This window comes from Camellia sinensis, chromosome 2, assembly GCF_055761805.1.
Source record: "Camellia sinensis isolate YWXY chromosome 2, ASM5576180v1, whole genome shotgun sequence".
NCBI lineage: Eukaryota > Viridiplantae > Streptophyta > Magnoliopsida > Ericales > Theaceae > Camellia > Camellia sinensis.
The window spans coordinates 179,449,714-179,468,146 of NC_138962.1; the positions used below are offsets into that span (position 1 = coordinate 179,449,714).

The 18,433-nt window shown below is 31.9% G+C and overlaps 1 protein-coding gene and 1 long non-coding RNA gene across 7 annotated transcripts in view; both read left to right on the top strand.

Annotated features, from left to right (window-relative positions):
• Positions 1-18,433, top strand: part of LOC114282821 (uridine nucleosidase 1-like) — a 237,610-nt gene that overhangs the window by 92,900 nt on the left and 126,277 nt on the right. The gene's annotated exons all lie outside the window — the stretch shown is intronic.
• Positions 589-14,252, top strand: LOC114281182 (uncharacterized). The gene is made up of 4 exons (XR_014353088.1): positions 589-1,196; positions 9,422-9,484; positions 11,064-11,183; positions 14,000-14,252. It is a non-coding gene; the product is annotated as an uncharacterized LOC114281182 (long non-coding RNA).

Consider the following 18,433-nt stretch of genomic DNA (forward strand, 5'->3'; position numbering starts at 1 on the left):
AATCGTATTTTATATATAATCTATACATTTAAAAAATAACCATTCAATAATTTCGAAGAATTCACCACATCAGTAAGTTTTTTGGTTTCTTTCGATAAAAAGCAACTATCTATTAGTTTTAATAATTTACCACATCAACCATCTATTAGTTTTAAATCATAACTGAATTTTGTTGAAAATCGTTAAATTCTAGTAAGATTTTTTTTTATAAGCTAACATAATAGTTAACAAAATTTTAAAACTTTTTTTTAATCAAATTTTTGGAACCTAAAGCGGCGGCTTTGCCAACTTAGAGCATCTCTAATGTTAATTGTCAGAATAGCATTGTCAAAACTATAATTTAGTATGCTACAGTAGTAAAATATCAAATTATACTAATGGTACTCTAATATTGCAATGCCATTTTGGCATATTCCCAATTAACTTTTCCTCCTATTTTTAAGGTGGTGTTTGGATATAATTTTTTGAGTGATTTTTTTTTTCTTTTTTTCTTTTTCTTTTTGTCTTTTATGATCTTTTTAAAATTCTTTCTTAAAAAAAAAAAAAAAATTAAATATTTACAATCGACCACAAATATAAAAAAATTTAGAAAACAAAAAATATAAATCCACCCCACCATTCACATCCAACGGCTCACAGCCACCTTGCTTTTTCTCCCTCATTCACTCTTTTCGTTGGCAAGTAGTCGTCTCTATCTCCAATCTCTCATCTTTCTCCCTCATCTTTTCCCTACCACCACCACCAGATCTTCATCACTACAACCACTTCCCTCTTTCTTTCTCTTTCTCTCCATCTCTGTCTCACACAATCCCAGAACCACGCCCATGTTTCTTTATCTTTCTCTTCATCTTCGGTGAAGATCAATTGATGAGGATCACAGTTCACAAAGCATTATTCGATAGAACATAGGATTTCGGCTTCATCTTCTCTAACCCTCTGTTCTATCTCTCTCTCTAAACCCTAGCCCTTGAAATCGAAACCCTATTGTATCTTCGATCTATGTATGAAATAAACCGAAACCCTTGATTGAATCAAGTCGAAACCCTTGAAATCACTTCATGAAGAAGATGAAACCCTTGAAATGAAACTCAGAGCATCCAAATTGGCTTTCTGAAGAAGAGGAAAATGAAGAAGATGAAGCCGACTCTTTAGAATGCTGAAATCATCTGAAATTCGTCAACCATCTTCAAATCCAGGTATTTTTTTGGGTTAAAATTCGCTTCAGATTTCTTGAGATTTGTTAAGATTATTTGAAATTTGTTTGAGATTGCTTCAAATTTGTTTGAAATTACTTGATTGTTGTTGTTGTCTGATCTGTTGAGCAAGTTTTGGTGAATTTTGCTAGCAAAAAAAAAAAAAAAAAAAAAATGCTAAACTTGTATAAACAAATGAAAAATTTATCTATAAATCTCATATTGAGGAATGAAGATCTATTTATTCCTAAGGATTTTCTTATAGACCAATTAGGCTCATTGATTTTGGAAATATAGATTTAATATATTATTTGGAAATTAGATTTACGGTTATATACCCTTGTTTCTATTATGTTTCATTCTCTTTTTTTCTTTTGTGCTAGAAAGCACATAATCTATGAGAATCAAATTTGGGATGATTTTTATGAGAATCTTTTTTATTTAAAAAATATTTCAAAAGAATACAAAAATGACTTGAAATATGAGATTTTTCAAACATTTCAAAAAGAGTACAAAAACTCCTTAATAAAATTTGGACAAATGTATAATTTCAAACTGTAATACTCCAAAAAAAATCTTTAGTGTTTTTTTTTCCAAACGTAATACTCCAATACAACACTCCAATACAACACTCCAAAAAAATTCCTTAGTGTAACATTCCAATGTAATACAAAAAAAACCTCATTAGTGTACTTTTTTCAAATGTAACAATCTATTGTAGCACTCTAAAAAAAGGATGTGGGACTCTTCAAACCATTCCAAAAGAAGTATAAAAATGCATTAATAAGCTTTGAGCTAATGTATAATTTCAAACTGTGAGTGCTATATTTGAAAAAAGTACATGAGGGAGTTTTTTGGTGTTTTGTGTGTGTTACACTAAAGTGTTATGTTTGGGATTACATTGATTGGAGTCTTACATTTGAGAAAAGCACACCAAAGAGTTTTTTAGTGTGCTACATTGGAGTATTAAGTTATTGGAGTGTTACATTTTTGTTCATAATGTGAGATTTGTTCCAGAAGGATGGAAAATCCAAAACCTCTATAGTGCAGATTGCCCAAATGTGTAATTTTACATTTGGAGAAACTCATTTTATCCCAAAAAAATTAAATCCAAACATGTAAGTGACTATCCTTTTTGTATAATTTTCACTTTAATGGGACATTTGGATTCATAAAAAAAAAGTAAGGACACAAGATCACATTTTGGGATTTATTGGTACTTCACCCTAAACAAATTGGTGAATTCTAAATTATTTGTTTTGGAGTTTTTTCTAGGAAAGGATGAGAGAAGAGGGGAGGGAAGGAAGGAAAGCAGCTGGTTTTAGGTGAGCTGGCAGATTTGGTAGCTACCAAAGCTTGTGCTAACTTTGACACAAGATTTGGCAAATACCAAATTTGGCAGCTGCTATAGGATGCCATTGGAGAACTCATCTTTGCCCAAGTTGCCATATTTTGGCAATAGCAAGTGTTTTAGCAATCCATTGGAGATACGGTTAGTAGAGTAATTAGTGGAGTCATCAAAATCATATTTGGTTGTATTAAAATGTTGTAGGACTATTAGTTCAATTAGACTACCGATCCTCCCTAAGAATGGGATTAGCATACCCATTGGGGAATTGGGTTTGCTAATCCAATCCCTTTGAATTGAAAATAAAAGACCATTTTTAATATTATTATGTTTTAAATAATTTATTAGTGAAAGAAATACTTAAATTTTTTTATAAATATATTTTTTTATATTTAGTGAATTTTTAAATGTGTTAAGCAAAATTTATATTTTTTAGAACCAAAAAAAAAAAAATAATAATTATAATATTGAAAATACTAAAAACTTAAAAATATTAATTTTATATATTAATACTATCTCTAGCATAACTAATCCAGTAACATTTTTTATCCTACATCTCTAACCTAATACTAGTACATTAGTAATCTCCTCACTCAATTACACCATACTTTAATTCCTTTCATCCTATGGAGCCACGACCTATATGTGTAGAAATTTGTGTAGTCTTGCCACGGAGTGGTTATTGGGTATTCTTGAAGAATGGCCATATGGTGTTTTCACGTATTGTGATTGTTGAAAAAAGGAAGACTCATGATTTTGTGTCAGGTGATTGAAACATGAAAGGGCATGGCGTATGATGATTAGTGAAGGAGTCTGAATACATGACACTCTAGGAGCATTGAATAGTTTTTCCTTAACATGAAAAAAGGATCATATACATAATTGTTTTGGCGCTAAAATAGTCAAAAAGTCACTACAAAAAAGTGTTAACTGTTTTCTCTACTTTTTAATGTACGTTCATAAAAAATAAAAAATTCAACTAAAATAATCAGTTCCCAAAACAACCTATAGTTAGGTGGCATTTGTTTCTCTTGATTAGGAGAATCGAACTAAAAAATATAGGGTAAAATATAGTTTTAATTAGATCAATTTTATCTTAATTTTTCATATTGTATCAATTTAATTTAATTAATAATATTTTTTTAGAAATTAGACTGGAATTGAAGGGGAAAGAAGTCTTACTCATTCTCTTCAAAATGACTGGGGTTGATGCCCATTTTAAAAGATCCATTCCCTTTGGGATAGACTGTTTTTGTCCTTTGTTTAATTCTTAATAGATGCTATCAATTTGATTAAATAGATATAATTGAAAAAATAATTGTTTAGTATAATATAATACTTTTTTTCAAAAAAAACTAAAATCTAGTTTGGTAAATATATATATACTTAACGTTTTTTTATTTTTTAAATACATCTAATCTAGATGCACTTAAATAGTATAATATTTATGAAAAACTCTAAAAATATTCACCAAATACAAAAAAATAAATAAATCAAAAAATAATCAAAAAATAAAAAAATTTAGTACATTTTCGTATTTGTTGTATTCAATAATTTTTTCAAAATATTTTTGTACAAATTTTATACTTTTAAAGTATATCAAGATTACGTGGATCTAAAAAATAAAAATAAAAATGCTTTAAAAAAATCATTAAAAATATGAAAATATGAATTGAAAACTCAGAAAATTATTTTTGAAAACTCAAACCAAATAGAGTATTATTTGTAAATTTAAAAGTTTTGTAAAACTATGCACAAATAACTTAATACCTATTATGATTTTATAATATACATAAAATCAATTGATTTTCTCTTACTCCGCCCAAGATAAATTAGTTGTATTATGTTTAAAATGATTGATTTTATTTTTCATAACATAAAATAAAAATAAAATTAACATACATTGTTAATATAACGGCAAACTTGCATTACCTTATTGGTGGGACACTACAAACCAAAATATACATTTAACCATCTTAAACTTTATTCTTTATTGAATTATTTATCCATTAAAATCATAAACAAAATATAGTATTAAATTTGATAGATTCTTGCAATCTAAGAAATTAATGAAGTAATGAAAATAATTAAATTTTAATCTTAAATTACAAAACTAAAAAGAAAAACAAAACAATTGAAATCATGTATAGTCACTACAACGAAATGCACTTTTGGTGACTAAAAAAAAATTTAGTCGCCAAAAGTTGTGGAATTGGTGACCAAATAGGGATGGCAATCTGAAACCGGCCCGATGGGGACCCGACCCCCCGATCCCGAATATAACGGTTATTCCCCGAAAATACCCCCGACGGGCCGGGGATGGTGATAAAAAAAAAATCCTCGATGATATTCGGGCCGGGGACGGGGACACATGTTTCAGTCCCGGCCCGCCCCGGCCCCGGCCCCGTTGGTCCCCCCGAATGATATATATATTATATATATATTATATATCCCCGGTCATTCCTATCTTTTATTCATTTAGATATATATATTTATTCATTTAGACTTTTTTTGATTTCATCTCCATCTACTCTCTCTCTCATAAAGTAGATCTACTCTCTCTCTCTCCATTCCTCACATCTCTCCTCCTCCTCAACGGATCACATCGCCATCATCTCTCTCTCCCTCACTCACGGCGGCTCCTCTCTCTCCTCGCAGAACCCCCGCAACCACAGCCCTAAGAATGGCCGCGGCGGCTCTGTTCGGCCTCAGTCCGTCGATCCTCCACCACCACATCCTCTACCGCAGATCTGAACAACACAGCCTCTGCCCGTCCTCCGCCGCAGATTTCGACATCACTCCCTCCTCCGTCGCAGCACCACTTCTATCCGGCCTCCGTCGCAGCTCCGGTGTTTGACCTAGACGACGGCATACGGCTTAAGCACTCCCTCCTCCGTCGCAGCACCACTTCATCACTCAGATCTGTTTTTTGTTTTTTTTTTCAAGTTGTTGTTGATCACCAGTTCATCATCACTCAGATCTATTTATTTATTTATTTATTTTTCAAGTTGTTGATGATGAAGATGATGATAGATATGTTTGTGTGTGTGTTTGTGTTTCAGATTATTTTTTTTTAAAGTTTTTTATTTTTAAGTTGATGATTGTTGATGATCATGAAGAAACAGATTTAAAAAAAAAAAATTTGTTGTGTTTCTGTGTTGAACAAAATTAAAAAAAAAAAACAAAAACAAAAACAGGTCGGGGATTTTTCGGGGTTAGGGAAACCCGATCCTCGTTAGAGAGCGGGGGCGGGGGGGTTGATGGTGTCCCCGTCGGGGATCGGGGGCGGGGACGGGGATTTTTTGGTCTTCGGGGATCGGGGACGGGGAGGGTGATCCCCGGCCCCGCCCCACCCCGCCCCGTTGCCATTCCTATGACCAAAAACTTTTTTAATCACAAAAGTATAATATTTAGCTACTCATTGTTTTTTAGTCGGGAAATTTTTTAGTCGCCAAATATTTAGTTTTAGCTATTAAAATTATTTAGTTGCTGATTAAAAAATAAAAAATTACTTTTTCTCTTTGGCGACTAAAAATTTAGTCACCAAAAATCTATTTTCAACGACTAAAAAAAATGTTAGTCGCCAAATAGTTAGTTTTGGCTACTAAAATGATTTAAGTCGCCTAATGAGAAATAAAATTTAATTTTTATGTTTGGCGACTAATTGTATACTTTATCATTACTTATCCTTGTGTCCTTATATTTTTTGTATTAATTTTATTTGGTTTAACTTGTTAAAAAAGCCCTCAATATAATTATGTTAAATTTGTAGATTTTTTTTTTAATCTCAAAAAGGTCAGTATAATTTATTCTTTATTTTGTTTCACTTGTTTTCTTTTATATAGGAGTTTCTATCGTAAGATAATTTTATTAGATTGACATTTATAAGAGTTCACCTCCCCATTCTTGTGTTTTTCTCCTAATTTAATTCCCTTTAGGGAGAATTGAACTTATGATGTCTCCTTAGGATTAAACCTTTAGAAGAGTCATGCTTATATAAGGCCCATTTGGGAAACGATTTTTTTAGTAACTTTTTGACTAAAATGTGAGGTAAAAAAAAAAAACAATAATGATATGCACACAAAGAACCAAATACAGAACCAGACACAAACTGTTCATCCAAACGACCGACCAAATAGCTGACCGGATGACAAGGTTGTTGACCACAACTATTATCTTGTCAATCATAGTTGTCATCTTATTGACCGCGACTATCGTCTTGTCGTCCGAGGTTATCATCTTGTCATCTGGTCGAGTGCTTGGTCATCTAGCCGGTCATTCAGATGAATAATTTCTGTATTTGGTTTTGTGCTTGGTCCTATGTATGCGTAACATTATTGAAAACATAAATAAGTTTGAAAATGACTTTTTTAACTTTTTACTAAAAAAATTGTATAAAATAGAGTGAACGGAAAAAAAATTTGACTTGAGTTGAATTTTTTGAACTTTCTAATACTTTTTTTTTAACTTCTCCACTGAAATCAACACTTCCAAGCGTGGCTGATTATTGACTACATATCTCTTAAACTATAAAAAAAATATATATATATATCATTTTGATTCCTTAAATTATACAAACATATAAATAGACCTCTTAAATAATTGAGAACTATTACTTTGCCCCTAAACTATAAAAATATATAATAAATCCCCTAAACTATTGATATGTTTCACTTTGACCCCTTCTATTAGAGGGTTCAATTGATACATTTTTATAATTAAGGAGTTTATTTGTACACTTTTATAGTTTACATATAGCATTATTGTATATATAAATATTTTCCCTTATCTTATAAATAATTTATTTATTTATTTATTTAATTTTATTTTTTTAACAACTCTTATCCTACTAAAAAAAAAACTCTTTATCATCTTCATGCCCTCTTTTAATACATTTTAATAAATTTTTGTATTTTATTGTATTCAATAATTTTTTTTAAGATTTTTGTATAAATTTTATAATTTTTAATATATCAAGATTAAATGGATCTAAAAAGTTTTAAAAAATTGATTAAAATATTTTTAAAAATTACTAAAAATATAAAAATACAAATTGAAAACTCAAAATTATTTTTAAAAATTCCAAACAGTAACTAGTCCATCTCCCTTTATTGTACGTTGCGCCTCTTAAATATTTTTAAAAATTCCAAAAATAAAAAATTACATTTTATCTTTGGTGACTAAAAATTTAGTCGCCAAAAATCTATTTTCAACGACTAAACAAATTTGTCACCAAATAGTTAGTTTTGACTACTAAAATTATTTAGTCACCGAATGAAAAATAAAAAATTAATTTTTATCTTTGACAACTAAAAATTTAGTGGCAAAAATCTATTTTTAGCGACTAAATAAAATTTTACTTGCTAAATAGTTGGTTTTGACTTAAAATTATTTAGTCGCCGAATGAAAATTAAAAAATTAATTTTTATCTTTGGCTGTTAAAAATTTAGTCACCAAAAATCTATGTTCAGTGACTAAAAGTTAGTCGGCAAATGTGTTCAAAATTTTAGTGGGAAATTTAGGTTGTGTTCGGAAGGGTTTTCAAACTATAATTCTACCCACACATTCTAATACCATGTTTGGATAGGGTTTTCAAATTATATTTCCACAACAAACAAAAAACTCTGTGTCAGGCGGGATTTTCAATTAATTTTTTTTAAAATTTGGCTTAACCAGTCGTCCGACCGGTTGACTGGCCGGTCAACCGGAACATGGCAAATTTATTTATTTATTATTTATTTTTTGCAATTGGCACCTTTTTTTTTATGTTTAATAAAACAATATTTTCGGATTTTTTTAAAATTTTTTATGAGCTTTTAATAGATTTTTGAGTTGTGTGTTTGGTTATGAGTTGTAAGTTTTTGTATTAGATATTATATGTCACATCAAAAATTCTCACTCAATTTAATACTCTTTTCAAAACTCATTCACCAAACAAATTTTTCACACTCAAATCATAATTCCAAAACTCACAAACTTAAAATACGACTCTATTATCAAATCATATTTAAAAAATTCTACCAAATGCTACCTTAGTCTTCACACTGTTCTTTCTCTCTTGCTCGCCCTCTCTCTCTCTCTCTCTCTCTCACACACACACACACACACAGAATCAATCGCCCCGCCCTCATCTCAGCATCACACACGACCACCGTGTCTGTCAATCTTCCACCGTCGAACATAGCCACCACAACTCACCATTGCCTCGCCTCCCATCGACATTCAGGTTATTCAGTCCTTTTCCGACTGAAGTTTTTGACTGATTTCGATACATGTAGAGATAGTTATGTATATATATATATCGTAATCTTCGTTCAATTTTTTGTAGATTTCTTCGACATTGTGCTTGCTTTCTTTACCGATTAAAGTTTTGACTGATTTCGATTCATATAGTTATGTATCTATCGTATTTAAGTTTTGATTTTGACTGATCCATCCACAAAATTGTATTATCTATCCAACCCGTCGATATATCTGAACATCACGAAGGTACTCTCTCTCTCTCTCTCCCAGATAATTCCTCCTTAGAGTTGCAGATCTTGATTCGCCATTGAAGAACTCTCTCTCGGAAGCCCCTCTCTCTTTGTTTCGTCTCTTCCTTCTTTTCTTCTTATTTTACAATCTTAATCTGCTCCTAGGGTTTGGATTAAGGCCATAGAGTTTGGATCGATGGATTCATTATACATCCCCTGCGTTGAGCATGCGAAGCAATGGCTTTCCAATTCCAATCATCCAATCGATTCCGATCCGAATGTTACTTGTATGCATACTTCATCACAAGTTTTTGATTTTGTGGATTTTTTTTATTTATTTATTTTTTTCTTTTCTGTGTGTTTTGGTGAATTTGATTCGTAGATGTGGAAATTATGCCTCTTTTCAGATGCCCGTGCATGGCTCCATGGTGCCGGTCCAAGTGGAAGGTTCGGATGAGCAATACCAGCAGGTAGAAATTGATTTCCTCCGAAAAAATTTGATTTTTTCCCTCTTCTATTTGATAATATCATGATTAGACATGCTCCATTAAATCACATATGAATTACATATCTGATAATGATATTATGGTCTTTGCTAAGTTTGCATCGGTTTGTTTTGGTGATTTTTATTTATCTACAACTCCCACTATAGTGATGAACAAAGGTATACAGTAAGTCTATGGTTTTGAGGCCTTTAAGAGTTGAGATCAATATAATGTATCAAGTGTTGTTGGTTGTCTACTATTAACAGAAGAAAACTATGTTGTCTTGAATTCAGTGAATTTAGTGCAAACAGAAATATTCAGTTAACCTGGTTTTCATTTTTTAATATTACTTGCTGCTGTACCAAGGTTATTCTGCTTTGCTAAAGAATAATGTGATTACAGGACTTTGAATTATTGAACCATGTTATAATCTTTTAATCCAGTTCTTCACAAGAAAGATAAATACCAATTCAAATTCAATCCTTTGCCAAAAGTCAATCACAACTTTGTTTTGAAAAATTACACTGGTTGCACTCTGTTTCTGCAATGTCCTTGTGCTCCTCGAGTTGTTTTGACGAGCTCATTAATTTAAAATGGAATTGTTGGTAAATTGGGGAGCTGTGTGAGACTATTAAATTAAGGATTGCAATGTGGATCAAAGTATCTTGCCCCTCCTTGGATTTTTCAATTAATGATATTATTTTCAACTTGCAAAAAGTCAGTTTGCATTAGGGGGATTGGTTAGCAGGCCTGGGGTAAAGTATTTAGGCTGGTGATTTTGCTTTAGGTTTGTGCTGACATTACTTGTTTTTGCTATACAATCTTTTGTACCATTTCCTAATTCCATGTTTCGATACCCATTTAGGCTTTAGTTATTTTAAACTTTGTGTCAATCACTCCTACACCTATATAATCTCATATTAAATAATCTGAATTTTTTTGTATGGTTGGGATTGTTTGTCTTACTTTTTGTTGAATTTGGATTGAAGGTTTACTTTAAGGATTAAACTAGGATTAGTAAGGGACCTATTTATACATCTTGTGGGATTATTTCAAAGGGGAAAAACTCTACTTTAACTTGTTGGATTCATAAAAGTGAAGTTATTCATTATCTTCATCATGAATATGCCAAGGCTCCTCTATTTGCTGTTGGAACTAGTATTGGTGCTAACATTCTGGTATGTAGTGATTGCTGGATCTGTTTCATACCTCATATATTTAAGTTTGACTTCGAATGTTTCAAATTATTCTCTTAAATTGTTTCATTAGTTTTTCTTTTTTGTATTCTACAGGAATACTGTGTAAAGATCACAATTATTATTCAATGCATGTTATGAGAAAGTTGTGTATCATGCGTGTTTACTTGTCGAGATGATTCAAGTTATGTCTTTTCTTTTTTATATTAAAATATTCATACACACACACACACATACACACATATATATATCTGTTTTATGCTTTGTTTCCATGCTTGGCATTTAGCCATGATGTTAACAAGTTTGGGATTTATGCCCATGAAGCATTGAAATCTTTTTGACTGCTTTATGTTGTACTTGTTTTGAAGTCATTATTGAGAAGTAGATTCTTGCAAAGTAGAAGATTGGTCCAAGACAAGAGACCCTCCTCTTCTGTGGCAGCAAGTGAATTGGGTTTTTTGAGGCAAAGACACACATAGTGGTTTAAGGTATTTGGTTTTAATGCTATATCTACAATAAGAGTGGCTTCTTTCTTTTTATTTCTCAGAAATATTTTTCCTGCACTAACTACCATGCAAGGTTGCTTTTACTACCTGCCTTATTTGGGTGTGTGTGTGTCTTTGTGTGGTGGTCTGTTTTCCTATAGCTAATGCTTGTTATTTTGGTTGTGGAAGAGAAAATCATGTTAAAGTAGACCCAAACAACTTCACCAAGTTTTCTAGCAATTTTCTAGGTTACAAATTTGATTCTAGTGAATTACATGCTTCATGAATTCATTGTTCAGAATTGTGGTGTTGACATATTGTAACATAGTATCTCTGTGAAAGTAGCCATTTTGTACAAATAATGCCAAAGGTTGGGTCTGTACTCAATCTACCTCTCTACCCACATCCAATGGGGACTAAACTACGCATACTCTTTTTTATTTTTATTTTTGTAGTATTAAATGGTAGTTTCTCACCTTTGTCCTCTACGTGGTTTTACGACTCACAACTCTATTGCAGGGTTCAGATGGCAATTGCCCTATTTGGTAAGAAGAATTTTATTTATATGATACTAAAAGTTCTACAAAAATACTTCACATATTGACATTATTGTTTTGGAGAACTTGGAATTGTTTTGACATTATACAAATAAGAGGAGAAACGAAATAACACATTAATTCGTTAACTAATTAATTAATTATGTAAAAAAAGACGAAATGGCTGTCACAGATTGCTTCCCCATGACAAATACGACCTGTGACAATAGACGGAATGTAATTCGGACCCGTAGATTAGGAGTTCGAAAATGCCTTAAACTTGGTCGAAAAATGGCGTTCCGGAGGCGAAAATTCAAAACAGCCCCCGAACTACCGTGTGGCTGTCACGGACAGCTTCCCCATGACAAAACGACCTGTGACAAAAGACGGAATGTAAATAGCACGCGTAGGTTGGGAGTTAGAGCCGAAAACGTCTTAAACTTAGTCGAAAAATGGAGTTCTGGGGGCAAAAATTCAAAACAGCCCCAAACCACCATGTGGTTGTCATGGACAGCTTTCCCATGACAAACACGACCTGTGACAACAGACGGGATGTAAATAGCACGCGTATGTTGGGAGTTAGAGCCGAAAACGCCTTAAACTTAGTAAAAAAACGGCGTTCAGAGGGAGAAAATTCAAAACAGCCCCCGAAACACTGTATGGCTGTCACGGACAGCTTTCGCATGACAAATACGACCTGTGACAATAGACAGGATGTAAATAATGCGCATAGGTTGGGAGTTAGAGCCGAAAACGCCTTAAACTTGGTCGAAAAATGGTGTTCCAGGGGCAAAAATTCAAAACAGCCCCCCCGAACCACTGTGTGGCTGTCACGGACAGCTTCCCCATGACAAATACGTCCTGTGACAAAAGACAGAATGTAAATAGCACGTGCAGGTTGGTAGTTAGAGCCGAAAATGCCTTAAATTTAGTCGAAAAATGGCGTTCCGGGGGCAAAAATTCAAAACAGCCCCCGAACCATCGTGTGGCTGTCACAGACAGCTTCCCCATGACAAATACGACGTGACAAGAAGCGGAATGTAAATAGCACGTATAGGTTTGGAGTTAGAGCCGAAAGCGCCTTAAACTTAGTCGAAAAAATGGCGTTTCGGGGGCAAAAATTTAAAAGTCCCGAAACCACCGTGTGGCTGTCACAGACAGCTTCCCCGTGACAAATACGACCTGTGACAACAAACGGAATGTAAATGGCACGCTTAGGTTGGGAGTTAGAGCCGAAAGCGCTTTAAACTTAGTCTAAAAATGGCTTTCCTGGGGCGAAAATTCAAAACAGCCCCCGAACCACCGTGTGGCTGTCACAGACAGCTTCCCCTTGACAAATATGACCTGTGATAACAGACGGAATGTAAATAGCACGCTTAGGTTAGGAGTTAAGAGCCAAAAACGCTTTAAACTTAGTCGAAAAATGGCGTTTCAGGGGCGAAAATTCAAAACAGTCCCCGAACCACCATGTGGCTGTCAGGGACAGCTTCCCCGTGACAAATATGACCTGTGACAATAGACGGAATGTAATTTGGACCCGTAGATTAGGAGTTAGAGTTGAAAACGCCTTAAACTTAATCGAAAAATAGCGTTTTGGGGCCGAAAATCTAAAACAGCCCCGAGTCATCGTGTGGTTGTCACGGACAGCTTCCCCGTGACAAATATGAAATTTCAGCTATAATAAAGCAAATACAAAAAGTAGAGATGGTGTAGATCTCCTTAATAGAACAATTGGATAATAAAAAAATTGGGAAAAGAAAATATTGGGAACATTCCTTCTCTTTTTTTTTCATGGTCATATTAGGACTTGAAAACTTGTTTATTTTGATGGGCAAATTACATACACCCCACTTGAAGTTTAGCTAAATTACATATTACCCTTTGAGGTTTCAAAAATTACATCCTGCCCCACCGCTGGGTTGGCACCAATGGGGCTCTCTGATAAAAAGACTACCAATGTGACTTCCTTGCTAACATGGGCTTCCTCCCAAAATTTCAACTTGGACATCCATAGGACTCCTTCCAATGGATTTCTTATAACATTCTTGCTGAGATATTGCAAATTGCTACCCCTAAAAGCTTTTGACTCCATATGAGCCTAATCACCATTGTTTCTGTTTTTGTTTAGTTTCTAATTACTTAAAAAATAAAATGATTTTGTAATTGATTCCATGAAAATAATAACTTTCAAGTTGTATCTAATTTATTTATTTATTTATTATATAATTGTGAATGCGAATGTTATTCAATAAAATGTTAATGGATATTATTTTTTTGTTACAGATTGATGATGTTCATCAATCTTGGCATGGATACAGTGATGTTTTTGGGACAGATTGATGATGTTTGTACGGGTGTAATTTACATTATATTTTTGTTTATGGAAAACATGTACACCTGATATGTTTTATTAGTAAAATTTTGTTTAATTTGGATTTTAATTGTTGGTTTAGATAGTATACGTATTTGTTGGATTATACTATGTTTATGGATTCTTATTTTCTTTGATATGTACAGTTAATAGTTAAGTTTTGTATATGGTTGGAAATTGAATGCTACAGGTTGTGGAGAAATATTTTTATCAAATGGTTGAGAATCGAATGAATGAATGAATAATTTTGTATATGCGCAAGTTACAGGTGGCGCAAAAAATATTACTGAACAATTTATAAAAACTTAATGAGACTTTTTAGTGACTAAACAAATATCACATGTTGACTTTGGCTACTAAAACTTTAGTCGCCAATTGTAAAAAAATTGAAGCTTTTGGCTATTAAACTTTTAGTCGCCAATTGTAAAAAAAAACTTTTGACTACTAAATTTTTAGTCGTCAATTCTCAAAAAGTGAAACGTTTAGCTATCAAATAATTAATGGCCAAGCATATATGCTCAATTGGCTACTAAATAATTTAGTCACTAAAATTAAATATATATATATATATGTATATTTAAGCTTAATTGGCTATCAAATAATTTAGTCGCTAAAAGTAAAAATATATGGCGCTTAAAGTTTTAGTCGCCAATATGTCACTTTTTGGCTATCAAAAAATTTTAGTCGACGGTTGTCTTCCCCGACGAACTATTGGCGACCAAACTGGTGATCAAATATATTAGTCGTCAAAAGTAATTGGCGACTAAAATAAGACTTTTGGCAACTAAAATTTTAGTTGCCAAAAGTGAAATTTCTTGTAGTGTAGTATGGTAGAGTTTTCATTTCAAAACAAAATATCTTTCAAACCAAATATGTACATATTATATTTTGGATTTTGTAAAACAAAATAAAAATTAGATTTTGATTGGAGCACTCATACTATCATCCACAGCAGTACCATTAAAAAACATTTCCTACCATATCTCAAAGTAAGACTTGTAAAAAAAAAAAACAAAAGAAAAGAAAAAAAAACAAAGACTAACAGGAACAATGCTACAACCAAAAGACAATTTATATGAACACCATTAAAATTGCATTCTACCAAAAATCTAATGTATATGAGCACTATTGAAATTTCTAATGCATATCAAACCTGTAATTTTATCAATAAATACAAAAATTGTGTCTTTGTGCAAGTATATTCAAGCTATTTCAATAATAGAAGTATACCATCAATGAGAAGAAACATAATGAACAGATAGTAATATTCATTCAAAATTTATCGTATAAAATATAAATCTTACTAGACATTTAATAAATAAATAATAATGCTCAGGCCACATCATAATGAGAAAAAAATTATTGGTTGTTTCTGCATTTCATTTCTAACCATTGTGCTATTGAGAGACACCTCTTCTACTATGATTTGAGATAAGTTTCTCAGGCTTCTTGTCTCTAATTTGCTGTACTATTTTCCTTTATGTCCAATCCAAAAGGGAAAAAAACATTTCCTTAGTGTAGCATAAATACACACACAAAATCTGTAATACAAACAAGCACGCATGCAAATCAATTGAATGAGAAAGAATAGATTTATAGCATACATGGAAAACACAAAAATATTGAAAATCCAAAAATCACAATTAGAAAAGTAGCAACACTTGATCAACATGATCGTGAAAGGATAATATATAACTTTTAATCGGATAGACTCAATAGTTTAAATTTGAAGATAAAACTCTTAAGAATTTTAGAAAAAGAATATCAAATAAAATCTTCTAAGAGAGGAAGGGGGAGGGAGGAGTTTTCAATAAGATAAATGTGTGTGTGTGTTTTTTTTTTTTTTTTTTGGGGGGGGGGGGGGAAATCAAATCAATAAAACTCTAATCACAAAAGTAGCAACACTTAATCAGTATGATTGCAAAAGGATAATATATAACTTTCAATCGGATAGACTCGATGGTTTAAATTTGAAGATAAACTCTAACAATTATGGAAAGAGGAAATCAAATAAAATCTTCTAAGAGAGGAAGAGGGAGGGAGGAGTTTTCAAAAAAATAAGATAAATGTGGGGAAAAAAAAGCAAATCAATAAAACTCTAATAATAAAAGTATTGAGAGTAAAATATTTCATTTATTTTTTAATAATTAGATTTGGAAGAAGAAAAAAAAATCAATTTCAAATTTAAAGATATATAAAAATAAGATAAATGTGGGGAAAAAAAAGCAAATCAAATAAAACTCTAATAACAGAAGAATTGAGAGTCAAATATTTTATTTATTTTTTAATAATTAGATTTGGAATCTTAAATTATATTTGATCATATCTTCGAAGAATTGAGAGTGGAATATGTCATTTATTTTTTAATATTTAGAATTGAAATAATATATTATTTTATCATGTGCTGTCACGACCCAAACCCGCTCCTAAGGGTTTAGCATCGTAACCGGCTAGTAATCCGTGATTAGCAAAGGCCTACTTAATAGTAATAATAATTATACAATAGGAGGGGCCGACGGAAGCTTGTAAATAATAAAATATAATGTCCAAAGAGCTCTAAGGACTTAAATGCACAAACAACTTCTATATATATTTACCGATACACACATAAGTCCAAGTCCATATCCAAACATATATGTCAACACTTAAATCCAAAGCACGTCTAAGTACAAAATAAAAGACGTATTGGGGAATTAAATCCCAAAGCCAAAACAAATTATGAAACATTCACTTGACTTCATATAGCATTCAAAAAGGTGGATTTAGATCACCCAAAAAGCCTTGACATAACAGTTCGGAACCTCGCGGTGAGGTACAATAGGTTAGCTTGACAAAACGGAATCAAGTCGATGCTGCTAACTTTGCTCTGGTGCTTGACCACCAAGTAAGAAGCAAAAAAAATTGAATAGATATAAGTACCGAATTGAATAGGATTGATTGAATAACAGAAGGATATGATTGTAATCTAATTGTGCTTGACTTTGCTTGTTTAGGTCGGACGCTGGTTTTTAGACACATAGTCAGGGAGCCTACTGTGAGTAACAATGTTGTAAAATTATGTTCAATTATAATTATTTTTTGAATGATTAACTGTACTGCTTTCTAAAATGATATTGTTTACAAAATGAATGTTTGTCCCATTTTATGAACTATACTCGGGGCATCCATAGCAACTTACTGTTACTGTTACTGCTACTGCTACTGTTACTGTTACTGTTAATCTTGCCATGCATGTATCAATTTCCATCTATATCAACAAATCTTACAACTAAACTTAGAGTTCCTTAAACACTCTTGAATTTCTTATGTTTTGAGTACATTACTTCAAGTTCATAAGGGTAAAGAGAGGAGTTCTTACCTAGAGTAAACAATTTGAGTAGTCTTCAATGTTTTCCCTAGCCCTCTCTTCAATTTCTTCTTCTTCTTCTTCTTCTTCTTCTTCTTCTTCTTCTTCTTCTTCTTCTTCTTCTAATCTTAGTTGAACTCTCAAATGCCTACTCCTCCCTTCTCTCTCTACGTGTGTGTGCAAAGGACTCAACCAAACCTACTATCTTCCCTTTTACCAATTAAATGGATAAATAGATGAGTAGGATTTTAATTAATTCAACTAAAGCTAATAAATCATTTCTAATTAAATTAAATTAATCCTTTTCACAATATAATCTTAATTACATCAAATTTCATTATATTAGTGTGAATTGGGCTGTAATTCCTACCCAATTTCATAATTCTAACTTGTTAAAGTTAACAAATCAGACAGGTTTAATTTTCACCCTAACCTATCTGTCCACAATAATATAATTCAAATAATCACATGGCAATTCAATAACGCTTCATAACACATAATCACATAATTAACAATAAGCATATAATCAACATAATTAATTTGCTTAATTAAGGAGGTGGTCGTCACACGTGCATAGCACGGGTGACATGCTAGTAATAGAAAAATTGAGAGTAAAATATTCCATTTATTTTTTAATAATTAGATTTGGAATCTTAAATTAGATTTGATCATATCTTCGAAGAATTGAGAGTGGAATATGTCATTTATTTTTTAATATTTAGATTTGAAATATCTTAAATTAGAGTTGGTCATATTTTGAGTTCTATATGCATATTATTTCAAATTTTACTTTTTTTAAAAAAAATATATAAAAAATGACTTTTTATTAGAAATTAGGAAAAATGAAAAGAAAAACTTCTTAGACTGCCAAGTAGAAGAGATTGTCTCAATTTTAAATGAGAGGCCAAGTTTAACAGTTTGGAAGCTTTAGAAACTACACTACATTTATATATAGATATAGTATAGATAGTATAGGTTTAAGACTATATTGAGATAGTTC